The following is a 16299-nucleotide window of genomic DNA, read 5'->3' as shown; positions in this document are numbered from 1 at the left end:
GACAGACAGACAGACAGATGGATAAATTGTCTCTTCCCTCTCCTCCTCTTTGATATTTAATGGCAAAGGAGTTTCTTTAAGATATTCGGATTCATTTTATGGAACCAGTTTCTTACCTGCCCCTTTGCTTCAATGGAAATGACTTTAAATTATTTCATGGTCACTTGGTAATAATTTATCATGGGGAAAAAAAGTCTTATCAAACAAGAGAACAAAAGGGAATTGGCTTGTTAGATTTCAGGGCTTGGCCCTGACTTTCCAGTTTTCATGGGTCATCTCCAGGCAGGTGACAAGGGTGAAAATTCTCCATTTTGAGGGGCTCAGTTACAGGTAAGTGGAAAGGGCAGTGTGTAAATCTCCAGTTCAGCTAGGAAACCAGCAGCTTGATACAATTTTCAAGAATTAGTTGATTGGTTGCTGCAATGTGCAAAGACCCTGCAGGGGATCTAGGCATTTACTAAGTTAGCTTCCTTTTTGCTTTCCAGTTTTTGCAGCTTGTCATCTGCTCTGCTGTTCATCCACTTTCTGGCTAGAAACAAGTAAAGTAGACTAAAGTGTTCCCTAACCCAGCCCCCAAAGTAAGCAAGAAGGAATAATCTTCTCATTTCACCTTGATCTGGCAGCAACTTTTTTTTACCTCCAAATAAGAAAATACATTCTCTCTTTCTCTATATATTTGTGTTTGAATGATTGGTTGTGAGCACGTGTGGTTGGCATTAATGCATAACACTTAATGACATCACTGGGACTGTATCTAGGTCTTAGGTTTTGGCCTTCTGGCTAGAAACTCCTTCTGGCTATAAGCATAGCACACTGACACCACATGACTGGCAATCATGCAGCTGCCTTGGGAATGAATTTGGCACCTTGGTCATTGCCATGTTATTCATTGGTGGGGGCCAGTGCAGCTATGGGTGGGAGGCAGTGTCATGTGATCAGTATCACCAAAGCTGCTTCCTTCCCAGTGAAATTTCACTTTAAAAGCCTTGTGTGATCATCTCCTATGGACTTCATCACATGGACAAAAAAGAGGGGAGCATAGCAGGATGCTCCAATCAATATTGTGTAGTAGTGTGAAGATTTTCACATGATGTTGTGCAATATTGCAACTACCCTGTGATTATCATGTGAATAAAGAGGAATTCTAGCGCTGCTTTTTATTCATGGATTTTCCTGTGAATAAAAAACGACACTGGAATTCCTCTTTATTCACCAGATAATCACAATATTGTGCAACATTGTGAGAAAATCTTCATGTTATTGTGCTATATTGACAGGAGCATCCCACTATGCTCCCGTCTTTTTTGTTCGTGTGATAAAGTCCTTAGTCTGGTCCTAGATCGAGAGGATGAATAAGTGAAGGTTACTTCACTCTTGTCCTGTTTTGGGTTTCTTCTAGACATCTGGTTGGCCTCTAGAGGACAGAATGCTGGACTAGATAAGGTTTTGGCCTGGTCCAACAAAGATCAATACTCTTCTTATATTCTTAACAAACTAGTAGTACATGATACCATCCTCCTTAATTTATCTATGGTAAAGCATGAGTGGATGCTGAGCCAAAAGAAAGTTAATTTTGGGAATAATCTCTCTTTCACACACACACACACACACACACACAAAACCAGTCCCTGGAGTTTATCACACAGAAGACAAATTGGTAAAATCCTGTGCAGAAACAGGATTTTAAAATCTGGGTGTTATCAGATGCGTTGGTATGAAAGAGAAATAACGCAAAAATAATCTGCACATAAAGTTCCTTTGTACTTTTGAAATTTAGCAAAAGTAAAAAGGAACTGGTTTTGACAACTTTGCATTCGTGTTATTTTTATGTTATTTCTCTTTCACACAAATATCATCTGAAAAACAACCTGCAAATGCAAGTTGTTTTCAGTTTAAATTTCATTTCTGCACAGTTTTCATCCCATGTGATAAAACTTCCTTGTTTCACTATTCCCCTTCCACATCTCTTTGAAAAAGGGCATCTTCAACCTTACAATCTTCTCCCTCTACAAGTTTCTGTGATCCCCCCCCAGTCAAATGAGCCAATATATTCATATTGTTTTGTAACAAAGCATAATTGAAATGTTAATATTTTCTTTGGCTTTTACATTGTTTTATCCACCAGTTATAGCAAAAAGGGTTACTTCCTTTCTAACAAAATGTGGCAGGATCTAATTATAACTTTGGTTTATGGCATTTTCCAGTTCAAGAGACTCATGGTGCTGAGAAATACATTAGATGCAAAGGTATATTAACCAGAAGACAATTCACTTGAAATGGTTTAAGGAAGTATTTAGAAAGAATATATTTTAGCATTTAATAAAGGATAACAAATAAATACTCTGAAGGATATTTAATGTGAGAAATAAGAAGTATAATAAAAATTTAAAGCCTTCAGCACACCATCAGTCATAGTTTGAAAATTTTTCAGAGTTTGAAAACATCCCTTTTCAGACTACAGCTCCCAGAATTCCTCAGCGAGCATGGCCACAAGCTCACTGGGGGATTCTGGGAGTTATATTACAAAAAGGGACTTTTCCATGATGTGGATATTTTATAGGAATGGAAACTCTTCTCAGCTGAATTCCTCCTGGATTGAATGGAAAGAACTTGAACAAAATAAATTGTTTTCAAGAATGTTCTGTGGATGCTTGAGAATAAATTATGGCAGCCCAGTTGCTTCCATGTCAAGGCAGGTCCCACCATGCTCTCAGTGATGCCACTGGGACTGCAATAGATCAGTCACCGTCACCAACTTCCTCATCCCATACTTTCCCTCACACTCAACATGGTGTGGAGCATTTATGTGCTTGCAACAGCAGATGCCTAGGCTTTAAGACGTGGGTTCTGCCACAAGCATATACAATTGGCAAAATAAAAAATGGGATGTATAGCTCCCAGTCCCAATATCAATTTACACTTCTGCATGAAACAAAGTGATTGTTTTCCAAGAGAAAGCTATTTGCCATACTCATTGATAGCATTGATATGCTTGGCTAAGATCTTCCTCTTCTTGTAGGTGGTATTAGTATATTAGTATTATTCATTTATTTATATAGCACCTTCAGTTTACATCTCCATGCTGAACACAACCTGCTCTCTCAATTGTTCCTCATAAGGATTGGTTTCTAGACCATTAACCATCTTGGTCATCCTCCACCTTTTCTTGAATCTCTTCCCTCTCATAGAAGATTAGGCAATTATTTCCTTGATTTATGAAGGTTCACTGACATAATATTTAAAATAAATATGATCTAAATATTTTAAGATTCAAACTAGAACAATATTTAGAAAAACCCTGGCAATACAGCAGCAGTGCACATAAAATCAAGAGGAAGAAACTTTCAGAAGCCAGTTTCATTTGCAATCCTAAACATGCTTGCTAGGGAATAAGCTCCACTTTATAAAGTGGGACCAGCTTCTAAGTAACTGTTCATAAAACTGTACAGTTTCTATAAAATATCTTAATCAAGCCTGCTCAAAAGCAAGTTCTATTGGTTTCAGTAGAGCTTACTCCCAGATAGTTGGAGACAGGGTCGTAGCCATAGTGAACTACATATGGTTAGGAAGAGATTTCCATTCAGATTTTTGATATCCAAACCCAACTCCAACACTTTGAATCAAACTGATCCTCTTACTGATAAACAGAAGTTACAGTCATGGGAGTTATGTTCTTAAACATGTTAATTTATGGGAGATGAAGAACAGCTAGAAAATTCAGCAATCTTTAGCTTCTTTTCCCCATGGAAAGTCCTATATCAATTAGAATATAGCAATAAGGCACAAATAGTAAGAGCAAAGGCATCACAAAGAGAGTGCAGGGAGCAAACTGCACTGGGTGACACCCCAAAAGGGGTGTGTGCATCCAGCAGGGCAATATACCCAGTCGGCCTGGTGTGGCTTCTGGGTGAGAGAGAAGGGACATTGCCCCTTTTCTTGCTCTCAGTAGCCATGCCAGACACTGGAGGCCATCCTGAAGCTGCAGCATCACCCTCCTTATGAGTGGCTGCTGTTGTGGGACCTGGACAGTCTCTTCTGTTCCAAGTTTGACATGAGTGCTGGATGAGCAGCCATACCAGACCCTGAATGGGCCCTCCATAGGCTGTAGCACTGCCCCCCCCCCAGCAGTAGTCTTGCTGGGCAGTGGGTGGAGGGCCACTGGGCAGGTGAGTGATGTAGTGAAAGTGAGGGAGCGCAGGACAGTCCATTGCTGCCCTTGAGCCCTTTAAAGACACCTGCACTGGGTGACACCAACCACACAGATGTTACTGAGTAAGATAATATTTTTTACTCTGTGAACTGTTATTTATGAATACATTTTAGCAGCATTCATTTTTGCATGTGTGTTTTTGTGCATATACCATGAAGTTGCCTCTTAACTTATGGTGACCCTGTGAATTCCATAGGGTTTCCTTATTGAAACTGAGAGGTGGATTTGCCAGTTCCTTCCTCTAAAACATAGCATAAGGCAGCTGATATTTATTGGTGGCCTCCCAGCCAAGTACTAACCATGACTAACCCTGCTCACCTTCCAAGATTAGACAGGATCTGGTGCCTTTAGGCTATTTAGGCCCCTAATAATCCACACACTAGTCTTTTCTCACTTTTGCTGGGGTCAGAACTATCACTTCATACCGCCAGTCTGAGGTGATATTTTTAGCAACTGTACCCAAATGATTCAAATGGCAATTTCTAAAGGCTGAGGAGGGAAGCTACATCAAACTGGAAAAATATTTACAGGGAGCTCCACCCATCCATCTCAGGGTCAACCAATCTGGTGAAAATCATAAATCATTAGAAGGGTCATTTCCTGCCTTTATTTCACCTCACATTAAATTCTCTTTTTGTATAACTGCATTTGCCAGTACACCCTTCTGGTTATTTCTGTAAAGGCAGTCCTGAGTCTTTGTTCCAGGCTCACTAAGAACCTGACGCCAGTCCTCATTTTGTTCATTTCCCTTTTTCCCGGTCAGGGAATGAAGTGAAGCCAACTGCTACCACAAATTTTAAAAAAGGAACTGTTGGGACTACAGCTCTCATCACTGGACTCTATGTTGTAGTCCAAAAAAGTAACTTCAAGCCATGTGGATATCCTCCAAAGTGTAGCTGCTTTTTGCACCATGGCATCTCAGACAAAGAGATCTGCCTCCTTCTGTCTATTCCTTTGCTGAGATGCTCTTCTCTGTTGCTGATGTTCCTCGCTGCTGGAAGGATGTTATCAATCCTCCATCCAGAGCACTGCATTCTGTTTTTAGAGAAAAAGCGCTTGGTTTGCACTTTCAGCTGGCACTGCAGCACTACCAGTCCCACTCTGATGTTTTCTGAAGAATGCATTGAAAGGAAACAGACTGCAAAGCATCACCCTGCTTTAAATGTTTTAGTTATCCTTAAACACACACACACACACACTTGTGTGTAGAGTACAATCACAGTAGAGGACATCTGGGGGTGCCGTGAAAATGTGGGTGCACATTGTTGCTTTTGCAAATAGGATGGCAAACTCAAAAATGACCCACAAACTACTCAGCACCTCCAGTGCTCCAGTTCAGATCTGGAGCAGCTTCTGAGAATTATCCAGACTTCATCATGTCAAAAGTGTATGAAGGAAATACTTTTTGAAAAAGTGTTTCTAGACAAAGTTTGTAGCAATCAGTATCTGGCAGGGACAGGAATCACTCCACATCCTGAGCAGGAAGACAGCTGACAGGAGAGCTTTCCCTCTTTTAATCAGACTTTCTAATGTAGTGCCAGTTCTCTCCTGTACTTCCCTCGATAAGGCTGTGCTGCTTGAGCAACGGGAACTGACTGTTCAAAAGTGCAAGCTTGGAGAGCCTCCCTTCTTTTCCTGTCCATTAGTTCTACCAGCAAATTGGGTTTTATCAGGAAAAGCCCGCATTCAGAAGAAATAGCAGTGGCACCCAAAGAATCTTGTATGCATGTGTGCACACACAGACCCTGTTCCATAGCCCAGACAGATATTTTAATTACTCGGTTTTCTAGTCCAATCCCTCAGCAGTTAGTTATTGTTATCTGAAGAAAAGGGGCGGGCAAAGTGGTCAAGGAAATGAGAACATAGCTAATATATGAGTTTTAAGTATGAACAATGTTTACTGTCTTACCCTCTGGAATGCTAGAAATTTGGAGACTAACAGAAATTTTAATGAGGGAGAGAAAAAAAAATCTTATTTTGCTCTCATTTTGCTGCCCTGCAGCTACACCTCTGTGGATGTGTACATGCATCAATTGCATGTCATGTTGCTGAATAGAAAGAATCAATATGGAGAGTGAAGATACCCGTGCTTCCCTATTCCGTGTTGTGTATACCAGTATAGCTGACATGATCTGGCATGCCAGTTGTACTGACATATGAACTGGCTAAGGTTTTAGGCCAGTAAAGGAAGCCCTGGTGGCACAGTGGTTAAACATCAGTACTGCAACCACTCACTCAAAACCATAATGTTGCAAGTTCAATACCAGCAAAAGAGCTGAAGCTTGACTCAGGCTTGCATCCTTCTGAGGTCACTAAAATGAGTACCCAGATTGTTGGGGGCAATTAGCTTACAGTTGTAAACCACTTAGACACTGTAAGTTCAGTATGAAGTGGTATATAAATGAAGCTGTTTGTTTGTTTGTTTGTTTGTTGTGAATTTGATCCCAGGCAGGGCTCCAAGGTCCACTCAACCTTCCATCCTTTCATAGGTCGGTAAAATGTTTATTGGGGGCAACTGACTTACACAGTGTAAACCGCTTAGGGAGTGTTAGTTCACTGATAAGCGGTATAGAAATTCACTTGCTATTGCTCAAAAGGAACAAATTTCAGCCTCATTCCCACTATCTTTTAAAACTGGATCATGAATCAGTTTGAAACGGTTCAAATGACCCTAGTTTCCACTTACTCTGAATTGCTGAAGCAATTCTGAGAGTGGGGGGCATGCTCTAGACCCATTTAAATCACGTCTTTTTGATGCTGAATTTTTCTGCTTCTTTTTCGATAAATCTACTCCACGCAAGTGTGAACCACAAGCGGATTGGAATCGATTCAAATTTCCCCTTTGGCCAGCTGGAACCGAATCATTTTGAATCGATTCATTGGTGAATGGGAACCACAAGAAGGTTATTTTGGAGGAAAAAAATGTGATTGGGGCAAATGTAATGGGAACCACGCTTTGTTGTCCAATCGATCCATCGATTCGGATTGCACACCGATTTATCTGTAAGTGGGAATGAGGCCTTCCATGTGTTGTTGTACTGCAACTCCCATAATTATTGATGGGATGATAAGTGGGGATGATAAGAGTTGCAATCCAGCAACATTTAGAGGGTGACCCAGTCCCAATCCCTGTTATAGACTATTCTAGATTCATCACTAAAAATGATGACAAATTTGTCCCTCGGTTGGGAAAAATAAGGCTCTTCAGATGTTTTTGGATTGCAGTGCTCACAATCCCCCATTATTGGGAAGGTTAGCTAAGAAGGTAGCTAACCTTCTACCTAGAACTCTAGGTAGGTAGGTAGGTAGGTAAATAAATAAATAAATAAATAAATACATATTGAAAGCCACAATTGCCTCCTTGTACTAAATGATTCAAAAAGCATTTTAGTATTCTGTTGCTTACCCCTTTCTTTTTAAGCTACCTATAAAGTAATGAACAGTTTAACAGGTCTTGGAGATAAATCACTGACAAGCTACCCAAACTGTCTGCCAGATGTCGGCTACTGATTAATTAATCTTAAGTTCAGCCAAAGGGAAGAAAGTGCAGTGGGTGGGACAAGCAAGACAAGTACAATCAACAACAGACTGAGGTGGCTTCCTGTCACCTTGGGAATGAAACTGATTGGCATTGTGGTATTTCCTTTGCGAAATAGTTACAAGAATTTGCCTGCAATAAGAAGCGGAAGAATGCAGTGTGCTTCATTTCAACTTTTGGTTAATTTACTTGAGACGCAAAAATGTATTTTTTGCAACATGGCCACAATTACAAAATTCATTGATTTTCAAAATCTTCATGCTGTAAAACTGTTATTTGAAGAAAGGTAGTTTGATTTCCTAGGGCCTACATACCCCAAAAGCACCAGATCCTGTTTGATCTTGGAAGCTAAGCAGAGTCACCCTTGGTTAGTACTTGGATGGGAGACTGCCAGCAGACACCAAGTGCTGTAGACTATATTTCAGAGGACAGAACTGTCAAAACTACCTCTGAGTATTCCTTGCTTATGAAATGGCTCACCATAAGTCAACAGACAACCTGAAGGCACATGCACACACACACACTTTTGCTTCCTAAATCAATCTCCTCCCTCTATGACTGCCACTGTGTGTTAACTCTTTGGCAATTACATTTTAGAAAAGGTGGAGAGCATATCCAGCAGCAGAAAAAACTGAAAATGCAGGGGAATAAGCTTTCTTTTTGGAATATTCACAGCCATGAATGATTCACAAATAGCTGTCTCTTGACTTTGAAGGTACTTGTTCAGTGTTTGTGCTCAATCTTTCTCAAACAAAAAATTGCAAGTATCATGAATCAGAAAGAGAAAAGGCCTAGATCTCAGAAATCACTTAATCTTTTAACATCTGCTTCATTTCAAATTCACTTTATTAAATTATTTTAACTACCAGTGGCTTCCATATCAGCATGGTAAAGAATCTGCTTCACATTTTTAAAAGAGTCATTTAAAGTGTTGATCCCAAACCCACACCCTAATAGGTTCAGGATCTTTGATAGGTCCTTTAAAGTTTGCACCAAAAATTGTTGTAGATTTTCAACATGGGAGCCACCATCTGCCAGTGCTTTCAGCATTACTGTTCATTAAGATCAAACATTTCAGCTTCTTCCAACACACTCATGCATCTAAAGTTTATATGATGAGGCTATGATGTTATCATGACTAATCCTACCTGTGCTATGTTGCCTGGCACTCTTTCACTGTCTTATGCATACATCAGTTCCCTTACACACGTGTGTGTGAGTGTGTGTGTGTGTACACTTGTCAATACTTACATCCATATTCAGTTGAAGATTAGGAAAGCAGAGTTATGCATGTGGTGCCACTGCCCCAGGTTACACCATCAGTGGTGTGCATTATTGTGCATTGACTGCACTGTATGTATAGTTGCACATTTCACATCCATGCACAATGCACATCTGGTTGTGGAAGGCAACACAGTTTTGTAGCAAGATAACATAGTGCAACTGAGATATAATTCTCTGAGTGTAAAGTTATGCTATTTATTTTTGATACAAGATACCAGTCACTGGTATGACTTACCCATCCTGTAGCTCTATGAAATGACCCTCTCCATATATCAGTGCTCTGCCCTGTGAGGTGGAATTTTGGGCAATCAGGATTGTGTCCTCATCCCATCATTTATACAGGAACTTTTAATGTGTACATTTTTATGCATGGCAGCTTCACATGGCCACGAACTGCAGAACTAGAAGGGGTCATGGGCAACATAGGTGACCATAAGGAACAGAGGTGGGAAGGATGATCTTATGGCTCCTCATGGAAGTTTTTAGCATGTAAGAGAGGGTAACTAAACTTCCCTGTTGTGTTAAACCCTTTGCAATACTCTCCTCAAACAAAGTCTTTTGAAAGGCTGCGGCAAGCCCTGCTTTTAAACAATTGTTCTTGACACTGCATTGAAAGCAACAGTGAAGCGTTATATTAAGCAATGAAGAAAGCACATTCATCTCAACACAATAGAGCAAATTTATCCTCCATATCTATGCAAAGCTGTATATTTCAGTCAGGAAATTCCAGATCCTTTCCTGTAAATACCTATATTAGGTTCTCATGCTTGTGTTACCTACCATCCACAAATGCTGGCTCAGTTTCATTATTTAGTTTCCAGAGAGCAACACAATACTTAACATCAGGCAATTGCTCTTAACACTGTATTGAACTAAAAAGGCAGGAAATGTTGAATAGTACTTATATTATATATAGCACAAGTGGTGATACTTAGGCCAGCAATTCTGTTCAATTATTTCTTTGTTTGTTGCCTCTCAGCCCAATAGGGACATTGAGGTGGTACACAACAAGAAAAACAGACCAGAACAATTTAAAAACCATTTTAAAACACAAACGTAAATACACACACACACACACACACACCCCAATTAAAAGAGTCCCTAAACCCAACACTATGTTTAGGAACTAAAGGTCAAATTAAACAATAAGTTCTCGATTGCCCATCAAGAGCTCAAAAAGGATGGTTGTTGTTGTTATTGTTGTTGTTGTTGTTGTTGTTGTATGTACAGAGCCAGCCTTTAAATTAATTAAATCTCAGCCAGGGAGGAATTCTGCAAAGAATTGTCCAGTATCTTAAAAGATCTGGAAGGATCTACAAGTCATCAATATCCAATTGACACCTTGTTTTTCCTCATAGATATCTGTCAAGAAACTACTAGCCTATATGAATTGTGGACTTTTTAATCTTGGCAACAGTTTCAAAATGCTTCTTGTTCTGTTTACAGCTCACAGAATGACCCAGCCAGCCTGGCCAGTAGTCATACTAACTGGGCAATTCTGGGAACTTAAGTCTGAAAGAGAAACTATTCTTAAATCTGATCCTGGTACATGCAAGAATGAAAGAAAATATAAACAAGTCCTACTCAAGACCTGTGTAACCCAAACCATGGGCACTTCCATAGTATATAATTAGACCACTATATTCCATTTTAATTGTCATTTAACTGTTTATGGAATTCTGGGATTTGTACTTTAGGGGAAATGATTCACAATTCTCAGCCAGAGACATCTAGTGCCTCACCAAACTACAAATACCAACATTCCATAGGATGTTGCCATGGCAATTAAGGTGGATTATAACCTTATAGTTTTGTTGAGTGAATCTATGAAGAGGGTGAATATGTTAACCTCTCCCTCCATCAACACTCTTACCATCTACATCTGGAGGACAATGGTCCAAAGCTGAGAGCAGCCTCCTCTGTGAGTGGAGGCTCCCTTATCCAGAATTCCAAAATCTGAACTATTTAAAAATGCAAATTGTCCACATCGGTAGTTGAGAGTGACACCTTTGCTTTCTGATGGTTCAGTGATCCAATGTACGCAAACTTTGTTACATACACAAAATAAAATATTCAGCCTATGTGTATAAGGTGCACACAAAACATAAATGAATGTCATGTTTGGACTTGGCTTCCATCTCCAAGATATCTCATTATGTTTGTGCAAATATTCCAAACTCCAGAACACATCTGATCCTAAGCATTTCAGATAAAGGAGACTTGGCATATACATGATACACAAGGGTGATTTTCCAACATTCTGCATTTTGTGGACAACTTTCATGAATAGGAGAGACTCTTCATGAGTAGAAGAGACTGGTATCCTTCATGGGGGAATAGTGATGGAAATATACAAGGATCTCAGCAGAGTTAAAGTGTTTTTTCTCCTCTTGTCTATAGTCTATTCTGTTCTTGAATGCCTGATCAGGGCCATGTTGGCTTTTTAATCTACAGTAGTTATCTGGATTCAGAAACTGTAAGTTACAATGCAAAGTAACTTTAAAATAAAGTAAAGTAAATGTCTGGATTCAGACATTGTGAGGTATAATATAAAGTTCAAACCCAGGACTGGGATGCTCTATAACAAATAACAAATAAAAAATAAATAGTATATTACAAGACCAAAAAGAAATAAAAAGATGTTGGGTGCGTTATATAAAAGAGAAGAAAAAAGGAATGACACATGGAATGAAGAACTATATGAAGATGAACCCCCAATTCTAAAAAGTGAGATAAATGCTGCAATAAGAGAAATTGGGAAAAATAAATCACCAGAAAGAGATGATATTCTAAATGAACTGCTGCAAGCCACACAGGCAGAGGCAACTCTGGTATTAAGTAATACATGTTAACAAATATGGAAAACAGAACAATTGCCAACAGACTGAAAATGATCAATATAGGCCCGGTACAGCCAGTCCCAAAAGGGTTGTCTGCTGGCGCCTAGTGTTCCGCCGGGGAAAAAATGCAGTGAACAAACCGTATGGTTTCTCACCAGCGGAAAAAGAACCCACAAAAAGCGGGTTCTTTTTCTGCCTCGGTAGCGGTGTAACGAGTGTGCTAGTGGCGCACTTGTTATGTGAGCGCAGCGTGGCACTGTGCGGATGCCGTACGCCACTTACATAATGATGGCGGTGCCCATCTGTACAGGGCACCACAAACATCACATGCTAGGGTTAAGGCACGTGTGGGTGAAGCGCCCTCGCCCAACCCCTAGCACGGGACGAGGGCACCCTATAGGCCCATCTGTACCGGGTCATAGATTCCCATCCATAAAAAAGGAGATACAAAAGATTGCAGCAACTATAGGACCATAACCTTAAATTCCCATGCAAGCAAAATTATCTTCTTTAAAAAGGCTGTTAAGACGGATCTCTTCTGACAGGCCTTTCCAGAATAGCCAACCCGGCCTCAGGAAACTCCCATAAAGAGATACTGCTGCTCCTATTGATCACTGTTGTATTGATTATTGTTCTGTTGTTCTGTTGTACTGTCTTGTTGTTTGACCCTTTGGTCAGTTTTAACCTGTATGGTTTTAATTCTTTGTTACATTTAATACCTTTTTAAGGGGGGGAGGGTACCAGGGATTTGATATGTTGTATATCTTTAACTTGTTAGCCGCCCCGATTGTTCTCAGAGGGGCGGGATACAAATAAATTTTATTGTTGTTGTTGTTGTTGTTGTTATTATTATATTCCAAATTATGCAGCATAGACTGCAATCATACATGCAGAGAGAAATCCCAGAGGTGCAGGTGGGGTTCATGAAAGGAAGAGGCACTAGGGACTACATCACAAACATATGATAGCTAATGAAGCATACAAAGGAATTCCAGAACAATATCAGCATATGCTTCATAGACTGTAGCAAAACATTTCACTGCATAGATCATGAAAAGTTATGGCTAGCTCTTATAAAATGGGAGTACCAGTACATAAGACAATCCCAATGGGAAATCTGCACTTAGGACAAGAGGCTACTGTCAGAACAGAATATGGAGAAACAGAATGGTTCCCAGTTGGCAAAGGAATCAGGCAAGACGGCATTCTATCATCCTACTTGTTCAACTTGTGTGCTGAAAATATAATATGAAGAGCAGGTTTAGCTTCAGAAGAAGGAGAAGTGAAGGTAAGAGGAAGGAACATCAACTATCTTATATATGCGGATGACACCATACTACTAGAAGAAAATATCACAGACTTGGAACAATTATTAACATATGTTAAAAAAGAAAGTGCAAAGGTAGGCTTAAGTGCCAAACATAAAGTAAACAAAAATAATGACCATGGAGGATCTACATAAATTCAACCCAGACAATGAGGAAATTGAAATAATTCTGTACCTTAGATCAAACCAGTATGGAGACTGTAACCAAGAAACCAGAAGAAGACTAGGAATGGGAAGGGCAGCTATAAAAGAACTAGACAAGATTCTAAAGTGCAAAAATATGCAACTGTGTACCAAAGTTAGAAGTGTCCAACTCATTGTATTCTCTATCATCCTGTTTGGATGTGAGAGTTGGAGAGTGAAAAAAGTGGACAAGAAGAAAATAAACTCATTGAGAGTTAAGGATATTGTGGACAGTTAAAAAGACAAATAAATCGGTTCTTGAACAGAACAAGCCTGAAATCTCCCTGGAAGACAAGATGATCAAGTTGAGGCTGTCATACTTTGGTCACATTATGAAAAGACACAGCTCATTAGAAAAAGACAACAACACTGGGAAAGTTAGAAGGTAGTAGAAAAGAGGATGTCTACACACTAGATGGATAGACTCAATCAGGGAGGCCATGGGCCTGAATTTGCAGTGGAGGACATGGGTCTTAGAGATGTCTCATCCATGGTATCACCATGCGTTGGGGCTGACCTGAGAGCAGTTAACAACAACAGTAACAACAAAAACAAAGTGCAGTCAGCCCTCCATATTCATGGATTCTTTATCTATGGAATCAGCCATCTAGAGCTTGAAAATATTTACAAGATATAAATTACAAAATGTAAACCTCAATTTTGCCATTTTATGTAAGTGACATTTTACTATGTCACTGTATTTAATGGGACTTGAGCATTCTCAGATTTTGGTATCCATGAGATGTTCTGGAACCAAATCCCAGCGGAAAACAAGGGCCAAATATATATATTTTGAATCTAACACATCCACTTTGATGTAGTTTCTGAACTCCATTTTTAACTTATGTTTATAGGTAATAATATGTGAAACACAGTGGGATGCTGTTACTGTATCATGTGCTAATTGAATGATCAAATTAGTATTGCCAGTAAAAGCCCTACATGTCATCCCCATGTGACCATTAACCAAAGATAACATGGAAAATATAACCCATTCCCATGGATTGATGTACAAAAAATGCCACAGATACAGAAAAGTGCTTTAAATGTCTTCCTCGTGGCGGCTGTTTGTGCACAGGTGTTCCCCATGGGAATTGGATATGATTTGCAATTTCATGGAGTAAATCCTGTGGCAATACCAAGGTCTGTTAATTCATTAATTTTGTTCATGCTGAAATGCTAACATACAGATTTGGGATTGCCTTTTCTTTCTTGCGTGAAACAACTTTTACTTATACAGTTCTTTCAGTCACTCTTGGTGCAAATGATATTCTCTTTTTTTTCATTCTTCCATTTGAAGTTCTCCATCTAGTTTTAATTTTTAGTCCCTTTTGTTTACAACAAACTCCTATGTATATTCAACTCTGCTGATCCTGCTAAAGAACTTCTTCATGGTATTCAGTACTGGCTTTAAGACACACACACCAGCTCCCTGTCTCTACATTCTGTCTTCCCAATTGCAGAACATTATCTCAAATGGCATGAATAATATTTTCTTTCTCCTCTAGATGTCACTGCCCATCACCAGCAACATTATTCCCACACTAGTGAAGCTTTGCATGGCAGATTGTCAGCACATACCACACTCACTTATGCAGCACTCTTGACTGATCTTAGAGGCTTAAAAATATTTCTAATAATGAGAGATATTATTAAGAATAATTACATATAGTCAAACAGATAAAGGGAATGCTTTGGTTGATGGGCACTTTTGTCTAATTGTGGTTTCTGCAGAAAATTTAAATGTTCTTGGTGTATCATCTAGTTTGACTTTCATTATAATACGTATGTGGGAACATACTTCCATATGGAGTTTCCCAGCAAAATGGGGTATCGTGTGAGTAAACAGACAAATTCCATGGTGTAATCCAATAGCTGAGTGTGTGTGTGTGTGTGTGTTTAAGATTAGAATTCTATGGCTCACCTATTAAGGACTAGGAGAAACTGACAGGATTCAGTTTCTACCCTTCCTATTCCCCACTAAACAATCAATGGTGAGGTGTTAATTTTGTTTAGAAAGTTCTGAGTATGCTTTTCAGCAACTTTTATTAATTTACATGAGTAAAATTTTAAAGTGCCAACTGCTCCTGTTCCTGGAGAAGTCAAATCTGGCCACAGTGGTACATGCCTTGGTTACATCCGATTTGGACTACTGCCATGCACTCTACATGGGGATCCCTTTGAAAAGTGCCCAAATCCTTTAGTTGACCTTTAGTCAGGTTGTTAACTGCTGCTGATTATAGGGAGCACATAACTCCCTTGTTACAACAGCTCAATCTGTTTCCAGGCACAATTCAAAGTCCTGGTTTTGACTTATAAAGTCCTATACACCTTGGGCCCAAGTTATGTGAAGGACCGTATCTTTCTTTACAAACCCACTAGAGAACTGAGATAACCAGGAGAGGCCCTTCTCTCAGTCCCATCACCCCCTCAGGCTCGTTTAGTGGGAATGAGAGAGATGACCTTCTTGGTGGCTGCTCGCAGGCTCTGGAACTCCCTCGCTAGAGAGACCAGCATGGCCCCATCCCTGCTCTCCTTTTAGTGGCAGATAAAAACATACTTATGCTGCAAGGATTACTCAAACTGACAAGAGTTGGACTTTAAATGCTGTGCAAAGTTTGTACTGTATAGAGTTTTAAATATATTTTAAATTTTAAAGTGTAATGCTTTTTTACTTTTTAAATTTGTTTAATGGTTTTTTAAACTTTGCGTTTACATTTTAATACTTTGCATTGCTTTTAACTTGCACTGTTTTAAATTTTGTTAGCTGCCTTGAGACCCTGTACTGGGAAAAAGGCAGGATAATAATAATAAGTGGGTTGGAAATAGAAGAGCCTTATTGCATGAAAAAAGAAAGGAAATGGAGATGGAGAGGGAGAGGATGGAGAGTAGTAACTTTCTCTGTGACCTACTGCAT

At 39.5% G+C, this 16299-nt stretch overlaps 1 protein-coding gene across 5 annotated transcripts in view; it reads right to left on the bottom strand.

Moving 5' to 3' along the window:
- The window catches only part of PTPRR (protein tyrosine phosphatase receptor type R), a 126618-nt gene that overhangs the window by 20501 nt on the left and 89818 nt on the right, over positions 1–16299 (bottom strand). The gene's annotated exons all lie outside the window — the stretch shown is intronic.

Source organism: Sceloporus undulatus, chromosome 5, assembly GCF_019175285.1.
Source record: "Sceloporus undulatus isolate JIND9_A2432 ecotype Alabama chromosome 5, SceUnd_v1.1, whole genome shotgun sequence".
NCBI classification, from domain to species: Eukaryota; Metazoa; Chordata; class Lepidosauria; order Squamata; family Phrynosomatidae; genus Sceloporus; species Sceloporus undulatus.
The sequence above is the reverse complement of the archived record's forward strand: the minus strand, read 5'-3'. Positions and strand labels throughout refer to the sequence as shown.